Genomic DNA, 17,469 nt, shown 5'->3' with positions numbered 1-17,469 from the left:
CACAAGAGAGGCAAAGGAATGGATATCTTGAAAGAGAAGTGTCAAAGGAAGCTTGGGTCTGATGAAAGGTTGAGACCACCAAACAGAATACAGGTCATATCTTGCCTAAATAGCACCAAAAGGTAGGACATCCATTTCATAGATATGTGTGGGGTTTTTTTCTTGGTTTCAGAGCATTTCGGCAGTGAATCCTGTAGGACAGACAGCGACTCACGTGGGTTAGATAGCAAAGGGGTCAAGTTCATCCTATGCTTGGCGGTGCAAGTGCCCATCAGCCCTAGTCCAACAGAAGCACTAGTTCCCTACCAACCATGACTGGCATTTTGCAGCAAAACCCCACCTTTCTAGGTACAGACAGGGACAACATCGCCCAACTCAAATGATGGTTCTCAAGTCCTGAAAATATCTGAAGCTGCTGTGCTATGGACAAGGCGAGCAGAGTTTCTTGTTTGGTTTGTCCTGTGCTTCTATTTATGTGCATGAAAAAATGAAACGCAACCTCAGCTGAGAAGCACATGGTATATTCCTGCATTAAGGAAAAGTATGGAAACACACAGAGATAATAACTCTTCCAACGTGAAGGAAATGAATAACCCCAGAAATGATATACAGCCTCTTAATGCAACAGCCCTTTTCCTTGGATAAATGTAGGTTTTGGAATGGTTTCTCCCCTTGAACGTTGTTTTTCCTCCAATCCTCTAATCCCCACTCTCTCCTCCGCCTCCACTCTCACTTCCTTTGTCCTGACTCCTCCGTGGCTGCTGCCATTCAGATGAGCAACGGGACCCCTCCACGCACAGTGGCGAGGCTCCGGCCAGCACGCAGCTCCCCGCAACGCACGCTGAGAGGCCGCAGTCAGCTCCCAGCCTGCTCCAACTTACCCAAGCTCCAGCACGTCTAACAGGCACGCTTTTATTAACTGTTGTCCATTTTCTTGCCAATCTCGAGCCTGATCCAAAGCCCCTCAAGTCAACAGGAGTCTCTCCCTGTCAAAAACTCTTTTGATCCCTCAACGCTGCTTACAGAGTTTTCTTTCTCTCAGAAAACTTCCTGACATTTATTATTTTAATTTAATGCATTGTAAAAATGAATTATGAATTCTGATATATTTTGGAGAAACTCTGCAAAACATATGAAGTCACCAACTGAAATATAAATCACGTGTCCTTTGTTGCTGCTTTCAGAATAAGATTTTATCTGTGTGCTTATTAGCTCCTTCCAGGCCAAACTGTTTTCGCAGTGCTTACTCATGCGAGTGATTGTAGAGGAGGCAGTCCAGCTCTTTTTGGGGGTAGCAGCTCGCCAGTGCAAACCAATCGTTTCCAACTGGGCTTTCATTATAAAGCTTTCCTCCTTTTAGGGGGGAATCTTCTTTTTTTTTTAACCTGCTCTTCCAAACCCTGTCTTTACCTTCAAGACCTGCTCTGAAAAGCGAGATGTAGAGCCATGAGGGTCATCTATATCCAGCTTTCAACCAGTTTGGACTATGTCATGTTGATCGGTTAGATGTTGCCTCCCCTTTTCCAGCACTGCCCTGCTGATCCATAAACAAGCAATCCATAGTGGTGATAGAGGTCAGGCACTGTTGAGCTGTGTCTTCCAAGCACCCATGACCTCCGCTGCTTTTTGCTTTTCCCCCAGCTATGAGTGACAAGAGAAGACCTTGAGCAGCATCTAGCCCACCAGCAATGGGTTAAGCTCACTCAACAGCAAAGAGATTTGACTACTAGTAAAGAGATCCCAACATCTGTTACAGCCAGAATGGCTCTGAGCCATTCTTGGTTACTTTCAAGAAAATTGCAGTTGCACTTATTTATTTTCTCAAGTCAGGTTTGCTTTTGTGTTTCCACTGCAGTTGTGGCTCTGACATTGCATCCAAGCTTCTGACGCCAGGGAAAGTCCTGAACTTTACAGGCCTGCTACGAAGGGCAGTTTCAGGCATTCCTACTGGGATGTGGGAAATGACAAGGTTTATCTCCAGCCACATGTATGTATGAACACATATGCACGTCTGGAGATCATCCATCTGCTAAAACCTCTGCTACTTCTTCATGTCAGACCAACATCTACACATCATAGTGCACTCACCCCATTAGCATCTTGTTTACATTAAATATAGGTACATATGTGTCTACCTACACATACAGAGCCCGTGACTGAGATGGGATCTAGTGGTATGAGCATCGAGCTCCTGACTGCCAGCCCCTCTGCTAAAAATAGTGACAACCTTTGTGGCCATCCTCAGAGGTATAAAGATTTACTACCCAATTAAGCCTTTTTGGAGTGCTGAGGATTGACTGATTAACATTTAGAAGTGTCTTATATAAGTTAAAATTCTGGTTTATAAAGGCACACCTACTTTATAAAGTTCCTTAAATACTAAGCTTTAACAGAAACATTGGCTGCAGGTAATGTAAGAGAATTGTTATTATTTCCCCTGGGGTTGATGTTTTACTACCTTGGAGACAGTCAGCATTTGCATTAGATATAGATCATAAAGACACACGCACAGTAATTTATATTGTTTATGATTACAGCTCAGGCATTCCCTTCAGCTTCGTCTTGCAAAGGAACCCACACTTTCCCAGCAAGGTGCCTGGTGAACTGTAGCTCCACCGAGCTGACGCTAATGGAAATGGTGTCACTGCTCACCAGGCTCGGTGGACCAGAAAGTCCTCTCTAGACCAGCTCTGATAGCATCCCACTCCCATTTATTCCTGGTGTCTCTTACACACTGAGTCAGGCTGTACCCGCCCTGAGGGGGAGAGGCAAGACAGGGGCACAACTTGTCTTTCCATTTAAGAGACCAGCTTTCCCCCCTGCCATGATGCTGTCCCCTCGCGCTCTCATTGCTCAGGGCTGGGAGAGCCTGGAGGGTGAACCTGGGGCTGATACAACCTGCTCATTACTGACCTGGGAACGTGGAGATGGGCAGAACAAGCCTTTAATTAACTTTCCAGGTGTTGTTAAACCCAGTGGTGTTGCAAACCCAGGGGAAAAGCAGGGTGTTATTACAGAGATTGGTAAAACAAGCAGGGAAACAGCAGAAGTTGCTGCAGGCTGGACAAAGACATCAGCAAAGAGCAGAAGACCCATCCTGCATGCCTTGCATGGGGAGATGGGGTTTTGGTGCAGGAAGGGTGAGGGGACATAGATGCAGCCTACGGTTTAGGATTCCCCATCCATCACTGGCAGGTGAAGTCAGTCAAGCATTGTCTTTGTTAACAGCAGCCTCTCTCAACATGGATGTGCTTCCACTAGGATAAGTTGACATTTTTCTACCCTAGAAACATCCCGTTATACCAGGCGATCCTAGCCTTGTGGAAACATTTTCCAGCAGCTGTGCTGGTGGGAGAAGACGGTCTTCTAGATCACCCACAGCTGCCCTCCCTCCAGCCATCCAGGTCCACCAGTAGAGCGGCTTATCTGGGTGACCACCAACTCTTTTCTTACTCAAAGGCTGCACCTTTCCATATCTCTGAAAGCCATAGCTACCTAAAGGTTATAGCACAGACACAGCCTCTGGGAGTGGAGGGTCTTGGTGAATCTCCAACCTGCAGATTTAGGTGACCAGATCCAAACCCAAGGTCTGTGACACAGAAAAGCAATTAATTCACCTTTTTTTTTTTAGGACATGGGAATCCTTACCCTCCTCCTTCTCTCCTCACACACCAGCCACACACTGAAGATCACATCCAAAGCATAAGAAGGGGAATATAATCTAGGGAAGCCTCACCAGGAATGAAGTTGATTCTCCACCCCAAGACCACCAGGGGAAGAAGATCCAGGGAGCACAGCCACAGCAGAGGCAAACAGCTCCCCATACCCATTAACTGATTTGCCCTTTGGAAAGGACAACTGGTACATGCGTTTTAAAGTGTTACAAGCTTTCTACAGAGTCATGCCTTGGAGTGATGATTTACACCCTTAAGGATGGCATATTTATCATCTGTGCTGGCAGCCTTTCCCCTCTGGCTAACGTTTTCAGAAAATTTCCATCTACAGCCCCTGCTGATTTCCACTTATGAAACCTGCTGCTTCAGGGCTTCTGTAGGACACAACAAAGCCATCAACACAACCTTTAAGTAAAGGTTTCATCTGCATCACACAAGGTTATTCCTTTCAGTGGAAAGGGAAGGGGAGTGTGACTTGGTGATATTAGGAGGGCTTCTGGTTTAAGCTTTTCACACACCCCTCCCAGCTGAATAGCTAATGTGATATCAAGAGCAAAGCATGAAGTCCAGCCCATCTCAGGTCCTCGTTTTACGTGACTTCCCAGCATAGAGGTTAAAGGGAAAAGCTGTGTGCTTCACCTGTCCCTTAACCTGCAAATAGCTTGGGGTACATTTGGCCTAAGAGGGCTGTGGAGTAGGAGATATAAGAAATACAGCTGATTTGACATATAGAAGAAAACTTTGGCCACGTCAAAGGTGATGGCAAAATCATAGAATCACAGAGTCATAGAATCATGGAATGGTTTGGGTCCAAGGGACCTTAATGATCACCTAGTTCCAACCCCACTGCCATGGGCAGGGACACCTTCCACTAGACAGGGTTTCTCAAAGCCCCGTCCAACCTGGCCTTAAACATTTCCAGGAATGGGGCATCCACAACTTCTCTGGGCCTCAGAGTCAAGAATTTCTCCCTTATATATAATCTAAATCTACCCTCTTTCAGGTTAAAGCCTTTAACCCTTCTTATCCCTACATGCCCTTGTAAAAAGATCCTCTCCAGCTTTCTTGTAGGCCCCCTTCAGGTACTGGAAGGATGCTATAAGGTCTCCTTGGAACCTTCTCTTCTCTAGGCTGAGCAACCTGAACTCTCTCAGCCCTTCCTTATACAGGAGGTGCTCCAGCCTCCGATCATCTTCGTGGCCCTTGTCTGGACTTGCTCCAACAGGTCCATGTCTTTCTTATGTTGGGAGCCCCAGAGCTGAATGCAGTACACCAGGTGGCGTCTCAGGAGAATGGAGTAGAGGGGCAGAATCACCTCCCTTGACCTGCTGGCCACACTTCTTTTGATGCAGGATATGGTTGGCTTTCTAGACTGCAAACACACATTGCCAGGTCTGTTGATCTTCTCATCAACCGGCACCCCCCAAGTCCTTCTCCACAGGGCTGCTCTTGAACCGTTCTTCACCCAGCCCGTATGTGTGCTTGGGATTGCCCTGACCAATGTGCAGGACCTTGCACTTGGCCTTGTTGAAGTTCATGAGGCTCACACGGGCCCACCTCTCTGGCCTGTCAAGGTCCCTCTGGATGGCATCCCTTCCCTCCAGTGTGTCACGGGCACCACACAGCTTGGTGTCATGGGCAGACTTGCTGAGGGCGCACTCAATTGCGCTGTCCATGTTGCCAACAAAGATGTTAAACAGCACCAGTCCCAGCACCGACCCCTGAAGAACGCCACCGGTCACTGATCTCCACTTGGACATGGAGCTGTTGACTGAAAGTCTTTGAGCATGAGCATCCAGCCAGTTCCTCATCCAGTGAGTGGTCCATCTGCCAAATCCATATCTCTCCAGTTCAGAGACAAGGTTGTTGTCTGGGGCAGTGTCCAGTGCTTTGCACGAGTCCAGGTAGATGATGCCAGTTTGCTCTTCCCTTATCCACCAATGCTGCAACCCCACCGTAGAAGGCCACCAAAATTGTCAGGCACGATTTGCCCTTAGCGAAGCCATGATGGCTGTCGCCAGTCACCTCTTTATTTTCCATGTGCCTTAGCATAGTCTCCAGGAGGATCTGCTCCATGATCTTGCCAGGCACAGAGGTGAGACTGACAGGCCTGTAGTCCCCTGGAATCTTCATTTTTTTCCCTTTTTAAACATGAGGGTTATGTTTCCCCTTTTTCAGTCAGTGGGAACTTCACCAGACTGCCACAACTCCTCAAATATGATGAACAGTGGCTTAGCAACTTCATCCTCCAGTTCCTTCAGGACCTGCGGATACATCTCATTAGGTCCCATGGACTTGGGCAACTTCAGGTTCCCCAGATGATCTCAGATCTGATCTTCTCCTACAGTGCGTGGTTCTTCATTCTCCCAGTCCCTGCCTTTGCCTTCTGCAACTTGGGCGGTTTAGTTTGAGCACTTGCCAGTGAAGATTGAAGCAAAAAAAGTCATTTAATGCCTCAGCATTCTCCATACCCTGGGTAACCAGATCTCCCATTTCCTTCTGGAGAGGACCCACATTTTCCCTAGTCTTCCTTGTATCACCGACATACATATAGAAGCTTTTCTTGTTGCTCTTGATGTCACTGGCCAGATTTAATTCTATCAGGGTTTTAGCTTTCCTAACCTGATCCCTGGCTGCTCAGACAATTTGTCTATATTCCTCCCAGGTTACCTGTCCTTGTTCCAACCCTCTGTCAGCTTCCTTTTTGTGTTTGAGTTTGTCCAGGAGCTCCTGGTTCATCCACGCAGGCCTCCTGGAATTTTTGCCTGACTCCTCTTTGTTGGGATGCATCGCTCCTGAGCTTGGAGGAGGTGATCCTGGAATATTAACCAGCTTTCTTGAGCCCCTCTTCCCTCCAGAGCTTTATCCCATGGTACCCTACCAGGCAGGTCCCTGAAGAGGCCAAAGTCTGCTCTCCTGAAGTCCAGGGTAGTGAGCTTGCTGTGTGCCCTCCTCGGTGTCCTAAGGGTCTTGAACTCCACCATTTCATGGTCACTGCAGCCAGGGCTGCCCTTGAGCTTCACATTCCCCACCAGCCCCTCCGGTTGGTGAGAACAAGGTCCAGCATAGCACCTCTCCTTGTTGACTCCTCTATCACTTGGAGAAGGAACTTATCAACGCATTCCAGGAATCTCCAGGATTGCTTGTGTCCTGCTGTGCTGTCCTTCCAACAGACATCAGGGTGGTTGAAACCCCCATGAGGACCAGAGCTTGTGAATGTGAAGCTGCTCCAGTCTGTCTATAGAGAACCTCATCTGCTCAGTCTTCCTTGTCGGGTGGCCTGTAGCAGACACCCACTATAACGTCACCTGTACCTGCCCTCCCTTTAATCCTGACCCATGAGCTCTCGGTTGGCTCCTCATCCACCCCCAGGCGGAGGAGATCCATGCACTGCAGCTGGTCATTGACATAGAGTTGTGGTGGAGGCTCCGCTGTGCGGTGGACTGCCTGCCTTCCACCCACCCAGGGGCATCTGCAGTGACTGCAGATCAGCCTTGTCGTGTCTGTAGGGCCATTTCTTCCTCCCACTGGTGCCCTTTCCATGAGTGACCCTACCGATCCTCACAGTGCTACTGGCCTTGGCAAGGGTATGCCCCACCAGACCACAGGTACAGCAGGTCACTAAGACCCTGTGAGCTGTATTTCTGCTGCAAGGGGTGGCTGGAGAAAGTTGGGCTGGGTCGTTGTGTCTTTCTAATGCTTCAGCAACACTTCTAGAGGGAAACTAGGGGAGTCTAAGGGTACAATGGGGCTCCCATACAGTGCTGTGTCTGGGCTGGCACACTCAGCCCCAGCCGCTCAGCTCTGCAGCTCCTTGTTGCCCAGAGCTCCACCCTAACTCACTCTTATGACTCTAAAAACTCTGTCTTAGTTAGCCTTGCATAACTCATTTTGAGGGATGAGAACATGTATTTCTCTGAGTCTTCTCCCTTTCAGTTACAGCAGAATTTTCAGCTCAAACTCTCACCAGAAAGCTCAAGAACTGCAGATATATTTTTTTTCTGTTAAAATTTCACAGAGCCTTTTGTCCAAATTAGCTGGCAATGTGTGAATGGGATAGCTTGGGAGAGCTGGAGTCATCAAATATTTGGGCGAGGGGGGGCTTCATGGGATGTGGTGCTCCTTGCAAGCTAATCTGAGGGATGCCTTAGATCTTCAGACCATCGAGCGCGGGGAAAGCCATGACCCGCTGCCTCTTTCATTTCTGTCCTGATGCACTTTGCATATTTGGTTTTGTCTCACTTGGGTGTGATCCAAGCACACATCCTTGAAATGAAACAAACCCACACTGTCTGATCATCCCTTTGCTCTTGGGAGCTGGGAGCTTGCTCTGCTCCGTGTGTCATTTCAGAAAGAGCACCCAAAGATTTTTAACTTCTTATGAGCTGAAAGCGGGTATTAAGAAAAGGCTGGAGCGAGTGGAATCCGTTTGAAGGAGATGCCAGCATCACTCCCCTCTGCAAACAGGCTGCCCTCGGCCACAAAGCCAGCCCGTCCTGCAGCTCCTGCTGAGCTGGGTGGGCCAGGCTCCCTGTCTCCGTCTGCATGCTCAAGTAGATCTTTCATCTGCCTCCGGGTGAAAAGCAAAGTGTCACCTCATCTGTGGAGAATTTATATTCAAATTATACAGGGCTCCTAGCAGCCAAGAGACTGCAACGGCAGCTGGCAGCCTATTGCTCTCTCTGCGGGACTTCTGTGCTGCAAGTATGTACCCGCCGTGCCAAGCGTTGCGACTTGTGGCTTCCCACTGCTGGAGTAATTCGGAGTACAGGCGTCCATCCGTGTCACATAAATATTGCAGCTGGAATAACTGCAGATACATACGTATTAGGGTATAGCAGGTCGTGGGTGCAGAGCACCCTCCCCAGCCCCTGGGTGGGTCAAGCAAGGACACCTTCCTGTTGCATGTTGTGCACAAGAACATCCCTCCTCTCCCTGCTGCCGGCGTGCCTCAGCTCAGGTCTCACCCCTTTTGAATACACTTAGAAAAGCTTGAAACTGCAAATCTAGGTATTTGCTGGGGTCTCATCCAGCACCAAAAACCCCTGCAAAGGAGCTAACCTCTTTGGGGCTCCGGACCCTCCAGTATTGCTGCCTGCCCTCCAGAGGTGGAGGCAGAAGGCTCTCAGGAGCTGGCAGCAGCCCTCCTCACCTCAGCCACACCTGTACCAGCAGGACATCAAGGACCCTTTTCACATCCCCCATGAAAACCATGTCAGTTACAGTGCACGTAAAGTATTTCTCTGACCCCTTTCTTTCTACTATAGCACAGGGGAGAAGGGGGCGAAAAGGGATTTCACCCTGGGTAAAAGAACAGCCAAGCAGAGGCCCCAGGGACCGGCTTGTTGGCAGGACTGTGGACCACAGATGCGAGTCCAGCTTTCTGGCACCAGTCTGGCAGAATATCCCAAAACGCTGTCTGCTGGTAAAGGTGTTTATCTGCATTACTGAGGCTGTGCTCTGAGCTGCTGGAGGAGCCTCCTGACTGCAGAGGGAGCTTGAGGAGACCACATTAGGTCTTCAGATGCTGGATGAGACGACAGTGGGTCTTTGAACGCTGGATGCTGATGGAGCTGTTTACAGTAGCCAAAACAGGCTTGTTCCCTCTCCTTCTTTCTCCCTCTCCTCTTCCAGGTTTTGTTTAGATGATTACCCATGAAGCCTGGAAGATGCATTTCTGAGCCTTCTTGGCAAAAAAAACCCAAGTTGTAAACAGTGGGGGAGAAGCAGAACATAACAACAGCTTCTTAAAACAAAAGAAAAAAAAAGCAAGCTGACAGTACCCATTATGCGAGGTGATTAAGAAAAATTGTGGAGTAAACGCGTATCCACGTATATTGCTGGTTTATCAATCAGATTGCAACATGGAGGGGAAGGCAGCAGGAGGGGAGAAAGATTTCTCATCTCAGCTTCTCTGGCAGCCACCAGCTGCTGTTTATGAAACCCGGGAAATGTACAACACGCTTTACAAGACACACGTGCTGAAGGCTCAGGGCCAGGGGAGGGTCTGTGGATGCAGATCCTACTGCTCCAACACCACTTTATCTGCGGGACACCTGGAAATTGGTCCCACTAGCTGCAGAGTGTGCGGGCTGCGGGTTGCAGACTCATCCCTGCAGCAGAGAGGGAAAGAGTAAAAATGTCAAGAGCTCATTAAAAATATAGAAGCAGAGGGAGTGTGAATGCGAAGAGCCTGTAGGAAGTGTGTTAGTCCAAGTTACTGAATCCTAGAGCGAACAACTGCTCCATAACCCGTGTTTCAGTGGAGAGAGGTGGAAACCTTCACATCGTCAAGTTTAGCGGCTCTGAGTTCTCACCTGGGGCCGGGCTGCTGACCCAGACTGACCATATGAAAGAGGAGATGCCAGAGAGAGTTAAATCAAAAAACCTCAGCCAAGCTCGTGAGCAGGCTGATTTCCACCTTCAGCCACCAACTTCAAGCTGGAGAAAGCCCAGGGGACGTATGTGACTCCCCAGCTAGGAGAAATAGTGCAAGGGTTCATGATGCAAAACTAGAGGTACCCCAAAAGAAGGTGGGTGGAGTAAGGGAGAGAAGTTGTTTGGTTTCAGGATTTTATTTAGATGCCTCAGGGCCAAGCATAATACTTAAATCCATTTTTTTCCAGGCCATTTGGGTCTGAGGTTTCCATTCAGGACCCTCATCTCAGGGTAGGGTTTATCCCTTCCGGCCCTTCCCTCTGCAGAATACATTTTGGTTTGCGGTTGGCACCACATCAAACACTATCCAGCACCTGATCTGAAGTAAAACATTAAGAATCGGATACAGCCGGACTTGAAACAACTCCATCATTATTACAGCAGAAAACCTCCCTGGTGACATTAATGAGCTCTTTGAAGGGGGCTACCATCAGTTAATCTCCCTGTGCCCTGCAGAGTGAGCCGGGCAAAGAGGGAAGATGCTTCGGTTTCTCCAGAACAACTGCTGCAAAGCGAGCAATTATCCACTGATGAAATGTAGCCACGGCCAAGGATGGGGAGCCTGGGGAGCCCTAGTGTGATAGTTCACATTTCCTCAGGCAACGATTTCAACACAGCACATTTTTGTTGTCACTGGCGTTCAAGAGCCTCCAGAAGAGGGGATTACGGGGTGGGATAAGGCTTGCCTGCTTGTCTGATAAAGCCTAGCTGGAGATAAGGGCTCCTTACAAGTCTAATTTTAAAACTGGCCCCGTCGCCCTTTGCTTCTCTTGATTCAGAGCCGATTGGCACTGCCTGAGTAAAAGAGCTGAGAAATAGGCAAAGGGGCTGGGGAGGGCTGGAGGTCCACCTCCTCCTTTCCACCCAAGCCACCAAATGAGTACCCATGGCTTGAAGCATCTTGAGATGCCATGCTCTTCCACTTGAACAGCCACAGGAGCCAGAAAACTCTTCTCCCAGCATGGATGCCAGGTACCTGGGGCTCTGGACCTGCCTTCTCCAGCCACAACACCGATTTTTGGAAAGCTGAAGGATCTGTGGGGCACACACGCAAAACACTCGGGTGGATGGAGCCCTACTCACCTCTCCTGGCCCAGCACCAGATTATCCATGCCTCAGGGCTTCCCTGTGACTTTATTTAGCTCATGATGAGGCTGGAGCATCCCCAGCCAGGGCCTGTGCTAGGATATGCGAGAGGTGTTCAGCCTGGCCCTGGAGCAAAACCAGGGCAGTACTTCCATCCAGAGGCTGAGGTTAAGCAGAGCTTATCCATGTGAGCCTCAAGAATTGCCTTTTATTTATCTACCCTTGTTTTAAGTGCTCTGAACAGGAACCCCAGCGTAATCTCCCCAGAAAAAGCTGCCTCCCTGTCCTAGCCAGCTTCAGAGACAGAGAAGTTCATCCCACCATCTCCATCCTCACACTTGGAATACTCAGAGGTATCACACCACTCCTGAGCGTTATTGCATTGAGATGGGGAAGATGGTCAGCTGCTGTAAACACCTACAGCCCGAACAACGGCGATGGAAAACCATGATTTACCCATAGGTGACAACAGTCATCTGCTTTAAAGCATGGTTTTGGGAACAAAGCTGAGCCTCTGCTCTATGGCTCCCTCTTGCCTTGCATATTTAGCCACTAGTGGGAAGGGATAGGGAGAGGAGACAAGATGGGAGGAGACAGGGAAAAGGGAAGGGGAATGGGAAGGAGAAAGGGAAGAGGAAGGGAAAAGCAAAGGGAAGGCAAAGAAAAGCACGCAGTCAAGGTTACTAACGGTATATTAAAGCTGGAAGGCAGTAATGTTCAGTATGGTATAGTTTGGAGAAGTCAGCAATGAACCTCCTGTACGTAAATCCCGCCATGCCTGCCTCCTCATGCTTTGACTGTCAAATGTGATTGCTAAAACATGCAAGCTATGAACACTGACCCCTGGCTACTTCACGTACCTCATTAAAACTGTGTCCTGAAACTCAGTTAATGAGGAAACTGTTTAACCATCAGAAGGTGCCAGGGAAGTCCCAGGAGACATGCCATGGGCTCAGTGGGTGGTGATGTCTTCCTGGGCTCCGGGAGAGGTGAGTAATGAGGGACCTGGAGAGGTGATGGAGCATGGATGGGAACAAAGAGGAGCTGAGTGAGTTGAGACTGCGAAAGGGGATGGGATAGATCCCCTTTACAAACTTCTGCATAGGTCAGTAAATGGGCAGGAGACCCTGATCGGGCTGATGTGCCATCCCAACCAGCCGTTATGCACTACTGGTAGGGCACCAAGCACAGACCTATCAGGCTGGTACGTACACGGTGACACGGTGCAGGGGTTCATTGGTGCATCACTGGCACGTAGCTGCACATCAGGGCTCGGAAAGCCACAGCTGCTCTGGTGGGGTGCAGCCATGGCGCATCCTCCATCGGCTTGGGCCTGGGCTCAGCTGTGTCTGTAGGACCGATATTTTGTGACTTACAAAATTCTCATTACCCAGTTTTGGATTTCAGCAGGACCCTGCTGTGATCCCTGGCAGTGGCCAGGATTTCAGCTCTGAAGCATGCCAGCAGGCCAGCGGTTAGCCGATGCAGCAAAGACCCCGGGCTAGAGATGAGCGTGCCCATGGCCTATGCATTCGATCACCAGCACAACTGCTGGCTGTTCCTGCAGGAAAGGCTTTTATCCCCAGATCTTCTGGACCCAAAAGATCTTTTCAGACACGCTCACACAATTTTAGAAGAAACTGGTTCCAATGCAGCCTAAAAAAGCAGTTGTATATCTACATGACTAGAGGACACACAAAGTCATATATTCACATGAGCAGCAGAAACTCATTGATTTAGAATTATGCCTTCCTTTATAACTTTCCCATGCAAGCTTTCGAAAGAAAACTGGGCTCGAAGAACTGTCATAAGCCTTTCAAGAGCTGACAAGTATCCAGAAATGTGTCTGCTTCTCCAAACGATCCACCCTGCTTAGTCTGAAAAAACCCCAGGGTATTCCAGCAACAGTTGTGCCACGATTTCCCATCTCTATTTCGGCACAAACTCAAGATTTGCCCTCTGATGGTCTCGAAGCCTTCTCATAATATTTGAAGAGCAGCCCCAGTGCAGACTGTCAGCTCATGTGGCCCTTTGAAAAGTCAGTCTCAGACTTGTCCTTCAGACCATTTCCAGGAGGAGACACGTTTTTGCCTCCTCCAATTCCTGCTGCCAAGTTTTCTTTGTTTCGTATTTCAGTCTGCTCTCCAGAATTGCTGTGCACTATACAATGTGGTCACAAGAAAGTTGCCTTTGACTGGTGAATAGAGTGACATTTGTGCATGAGAAAGGAACACTTTGGGTTGTTTCAGGGGAAAGGAGGCTACGGGAGGCCAAAATTTACTATTGATTAATACGATGGAACCAAACATAGGGTCTTTCCGTAACCCTCTGGTTTTCCCTTACATTCCTTGGCATACCCACAGGATGGGCAATTTTTCCTCATCATGCTTTCATTTGCAGACCTCCTAAGACAATTTTGGAGGGGGAGGGGGTGTAGTTGGCCTTCCCATATCTCTTCTGGCCCAATGCTTTTTCAATCAATGTGAATCACCACAAGTTACCCACCACCACCCCAATAAGAGGTGGATCCAGCAGCCCAGGCTCTAACACAGCACAGTCAAGAAGGGCTGAAGGCTGAAACCCCCACTGCCCCAAAGCCAACACAGCTTGGCACAGATTTTGATATAAATGCCATAGATCTGTGGCATAGATTTTCAGGCAGAGAAGAAAAGGCGGCTTCTTTCCCCACTGACTGCAGGGGCTTTTCATGGCCACCACTGCATGCCCTCAGAAGGGTTAGCAGCAGTGGGTGGAACCGTGTTGATGGGCGCATTTATCTTTATAATACTAAAAAACAATAAAGTCTGTCTTTCCTTCTGCAGCCTTGACCCTGGAGCACTCAACGCCAAGCTGTAACGGGAAGAAACAGAGAAGGGGACATGGGACAGCTGGACCATGCCCAAAAATCTAGGGAAAATCACTAGTTTCAAACCCAATAGCTTTGGGGAGGGAATAGGATTTGCTTCTAAGGCATTGCTTCTGCTTCTAGGGCAGTGCTTCTAAAACACTGCTCCCTGAAAGGACCCATTCCCAGGGGGCCCGACCTTGTGTTTCCACACCTAAGGCACTTGATTGGTTTCCCGACCATTGACCCTGCTGTGTTCAACTGTTGCAAAAGCCTTGACAAGGCAAGCTGAAAAGAATCCCCCCAGAAACACCTTAGGGAACATCCCATTGCTTTTAAAATAAGACAGGTCAGAGTAAGAGAAAATACATGGTGACAAGCAATTCTGCCTCAGCAAGACAAATGGATCGAAATTCTCCTAGGTCTTTTCCAGCTCTCACTGCTGGGAAACTTGAGCCTAGACCCCAGATGCTTTATAGCTCTTGATGTCTCCTGTGCCGTGGAGTCACATAGATTTACCCTGGCTGAAGATATGGCCCTTGTGTTGGAGCCAGTTGAGGAGCAAGTGTGTCCTCTAAAACGTCTCACAACTTGTTGGTGTCACCACAAGTGAGTGGGACACAGTGTTGGGGTTAAGGGCAGCCCTTGCCTTTGGGATAGTGGGGTTCCCTTCATTTCACAATCCTCAGTAAAATCTTTCTGAGCCTTTCTGAGTCTTATTTTTTTCCTGGGATAAGTGTCAATGATACATATATCAGCCCTACAACATTCAGCAGCAGGAAGGGTGTTGCACTTTGTGCCATCACCTGCAGAGGGAATTCCCTTGGCTGTCCCCAAAGTTGAAAAGACAGGCAATACGAATGTGAAAAGTAACATGTGGGGAGACAATCTTGGCAATCTGGCCACCCCATAATTTTGTGATGCGAGTTGTGAGAAACTATTGCATAAATGTGTGCTGCAATCCTCCTTTTTATAAGGAAATTTAACAAAGTGGAGGTTTTATGATCCTCACCAACTGAAAAAGCTGCATGGGGTGCAGCAAATGTGATGCACGTGCTTCTTGCTTTTCCTACCTCTGCCCCTGATTCGGTCTGTGGCCAGGCATTGCCCCCCTAAACATTTCCCCAGTCCTGTGAGTGTGACTCTGCTGCAGAACCAGGTGGGCACTGCCAGCCCCTCACGTCCCGATGTCAGTCATCCCATGGGCAAACCCTAAATGTCGTCCCCAAAAGCAGTGGATGAAGCAAGATTCAAGTCATGCTTTAAGACAGTAACAGCAATGAAGGAGGTTCCCCCCCCAGCTTGCCAAACTGGACATATTCCAGAGGTGCATCCTCAGATGAGGTGCTCTTGCTGGCATCCTTTGCCTTAACTCCCAGCTACCTTTTTTCACACACATCTTTGCCTAGGCTCCCCCTGATTTCTGTCTCGGCCCAGCACTTTTGCCAGCAGGACTCATCTTCCTTCTTGGAAATCTCAGAGGAGGCAAGTCTTGCTTTATATGGGTGATGTTGAGAGACACTGCAATGGAGATCATTAATTGGGTCTTCTGAAACAGTCCAGAGCTTGACAGCCTAAATAGATCAAAAATTTACAGTGGTCGTACCAAAGAGAGCACTTGGTCTGATTTGGATGCCACTGAGCTGTCCTGAATGAAGCCAGAGAGGGAAGAGGGGCTCGTTGTATGTTTATACTTTCATTTGACCCCAACCTGAGGAGCTCCCTGACTTCTGCACGACACCCACCTGCCCCTTCCCATGCCAGACTGAGTTGCTGCTTCTTATCAAGGTCCTCAAGTCTAAGGTCTTCTCTGGGTCACCAGGTTAAACTGTGTATTTCACTATCACAGGGCATGGGGATACTGCAAGTTACATGCATTCAACAGTAGGACCGTAATTAATTCTGCATATCTCAACGTGGTGGACACATACCCATGTATATTTGGGCTCAAAACTTGGCCTACTTTCACCTCTCCATACCAAGGGCAGATTCCACCTCCCACAGCTGCTTCTTACCAGTTATCTTTCCTTTTGGTTTGGGGAACAGGGGCTTCATCTTGGGTCTGGTCAGAGGAAACAAAACAGCTCCAGGGACCTGTTTCAGTGTGGGTCTGTCCATATTTGCTAAGTGCAAACACAGGAACGAGCTGCAGCCCACAGCTCAGCAAAGTCCAACCAGCACACAAATTATGGGAAGTAAATCGCTCGTATGTGTGGGACATACTACTTCCTCGCAGAGAAATTAATTTTTGACCTTCTGTTAAATGCTAAATACATTCTTGTGTTTGGGAGAGGGTTGGGATTTCTTTAACTTTATCCAGATGAAGAGTATTAAGCAAGGGGCATAGGCAGAGGATATTTCTCTCTAAGACTTTCCAGGCGGGTGTCTCAAGCTCGTCCTCTGCAGTGGGCTCAGCAAAGTGGGCTCAATCTGTTTCTTTTCCAACTCTTGTGATTGCACTTTCGTTGCTGCTCTGGAACCTCTAAGCACCAACAGGACGGAAGAGGATAGTGCCAAAAGACATCGCAGGTGAAAGAAATAGTCCATGGATGAAGGTGTTAGAAATGTTGAACTCCTTCTGGGTGAACATTTATAAATTATTGCCTTGACATTATGGTTTGCAGACCTGGGAGCATGCCGATGGGCAGTGCCCAGTCCAGCATTAGGACCAGGCAGGAGGTCTGCCATGAAGCAAGTGGGAACAAGACTTCACCCTCCACCCAAGAGCTGCGTGGACTGAGCTTTGCTCTCAGCTGGGCACATCCAGAGCTCTCCTCCGCATTTCAACCCACCTTACCCTCACAGCACCCTGTTTTGGCCTCCTGACTGTGCTTCAGCGAGGGGGGCTGCCGAGTTTGGACCAGACCCCTGAGCAATGCCATGTCCTGTCTCAGATGCTGGCAAGGAACAAATGCGTTGGGAAAACTGCAAGAAAAATCCAGAATAAGCAAACGTGGATCAATAGCAGGAATCTCTTTCTAACTTCCAGCAAATATTGACTTAAACCCCCAGAGCAGACGTGGACAAATATTGCCTCATCAGACCTTTTGGGGGAATTAAAAATGTCTTTTCAGTGGAAAAAGAAAATCTATGCTTTTTTTGTTTGCTTCTATTTGAATGTTCTGCTTTTTTTTGGTTTTGTTTTTGTCTGAAAAGTAAGCTCGAGTATTTTAATTTTTGGTCTCTGTGTTCAGAAATCCTCCCATTACCCTCAAAGAAAAAACACCATGATACATTAAAAAGAAAACAACATTCCCTGTAAAAAAGCAATTGAAGCTTTACATCAGATTTGTACTGGAGAATGAAGATTTACCTCCCTTCAGAATCTGATTTTCTTTGCAACATGAAAACTAATTAATTTAATTCCTGATGCTCTCATTATCTGCATAAATATCCACTACTGTGGTGAGAATGTGCCAGGATCAC

At 48.4% G+C, this 17,469-nt stretch overlaps 2 long non-coding RNA genes across 2 annotated transcripts; one reads left to right on the top strand and one right to left on the bottom strand.

Moving 5' to 3' along the window:
* Positions 1 to 10,267: 10,267 nt before the first annotated feature.
* On the bottom strand, positions 10,268 to 16,978 carry LOC135311483 (uncharacterized). The gene is made up of 3 exons (XR_010371101.1): positions 16,059 to 16,978; positions 12,059 to 12,203; positions 10,268 to 10,431 (listed from the first exon to the last, which is right to left on the bottom strand). It is a non-coding gene; the product is annotated as an uncharacterized LOC135311483 (long non-coding RNA).
* LOC135311485 (uncharacterized) lies at positions 16,218 to 17,368 on the top strand. The gene is made up of 2 exons (XR_010371104.1): positions 16,218 to 16,572; positions 16,668 to 17,368. It is a non-coding gene; the product is annotated as an uncharacterized LOC135311485 (long non-coding RNA).
* The last annotated feature ends 101 nt before the right edge of the window (positions 17,369 to 17,469 follow it).

This window comes from Phalacrocorax carbo, chromosome 1 (genome assembly GCF_963921805.1).
Source record: "Phalacrocorax carbo chromosome 1, bPhaCar2.1, whole genome shotgun sequence".
Taxonomy (NCBI): Eukaryota; Metazoa; Chordata; class Aves; order Suliformes; family Phalacrocoracidae; genus Phalacrocorax; species Phalacrocorax carbo.
Note: the sequence above shows the minus strand (reverse complement) of the source record. Positions and strands in the feature narration are given on the sequence as shown.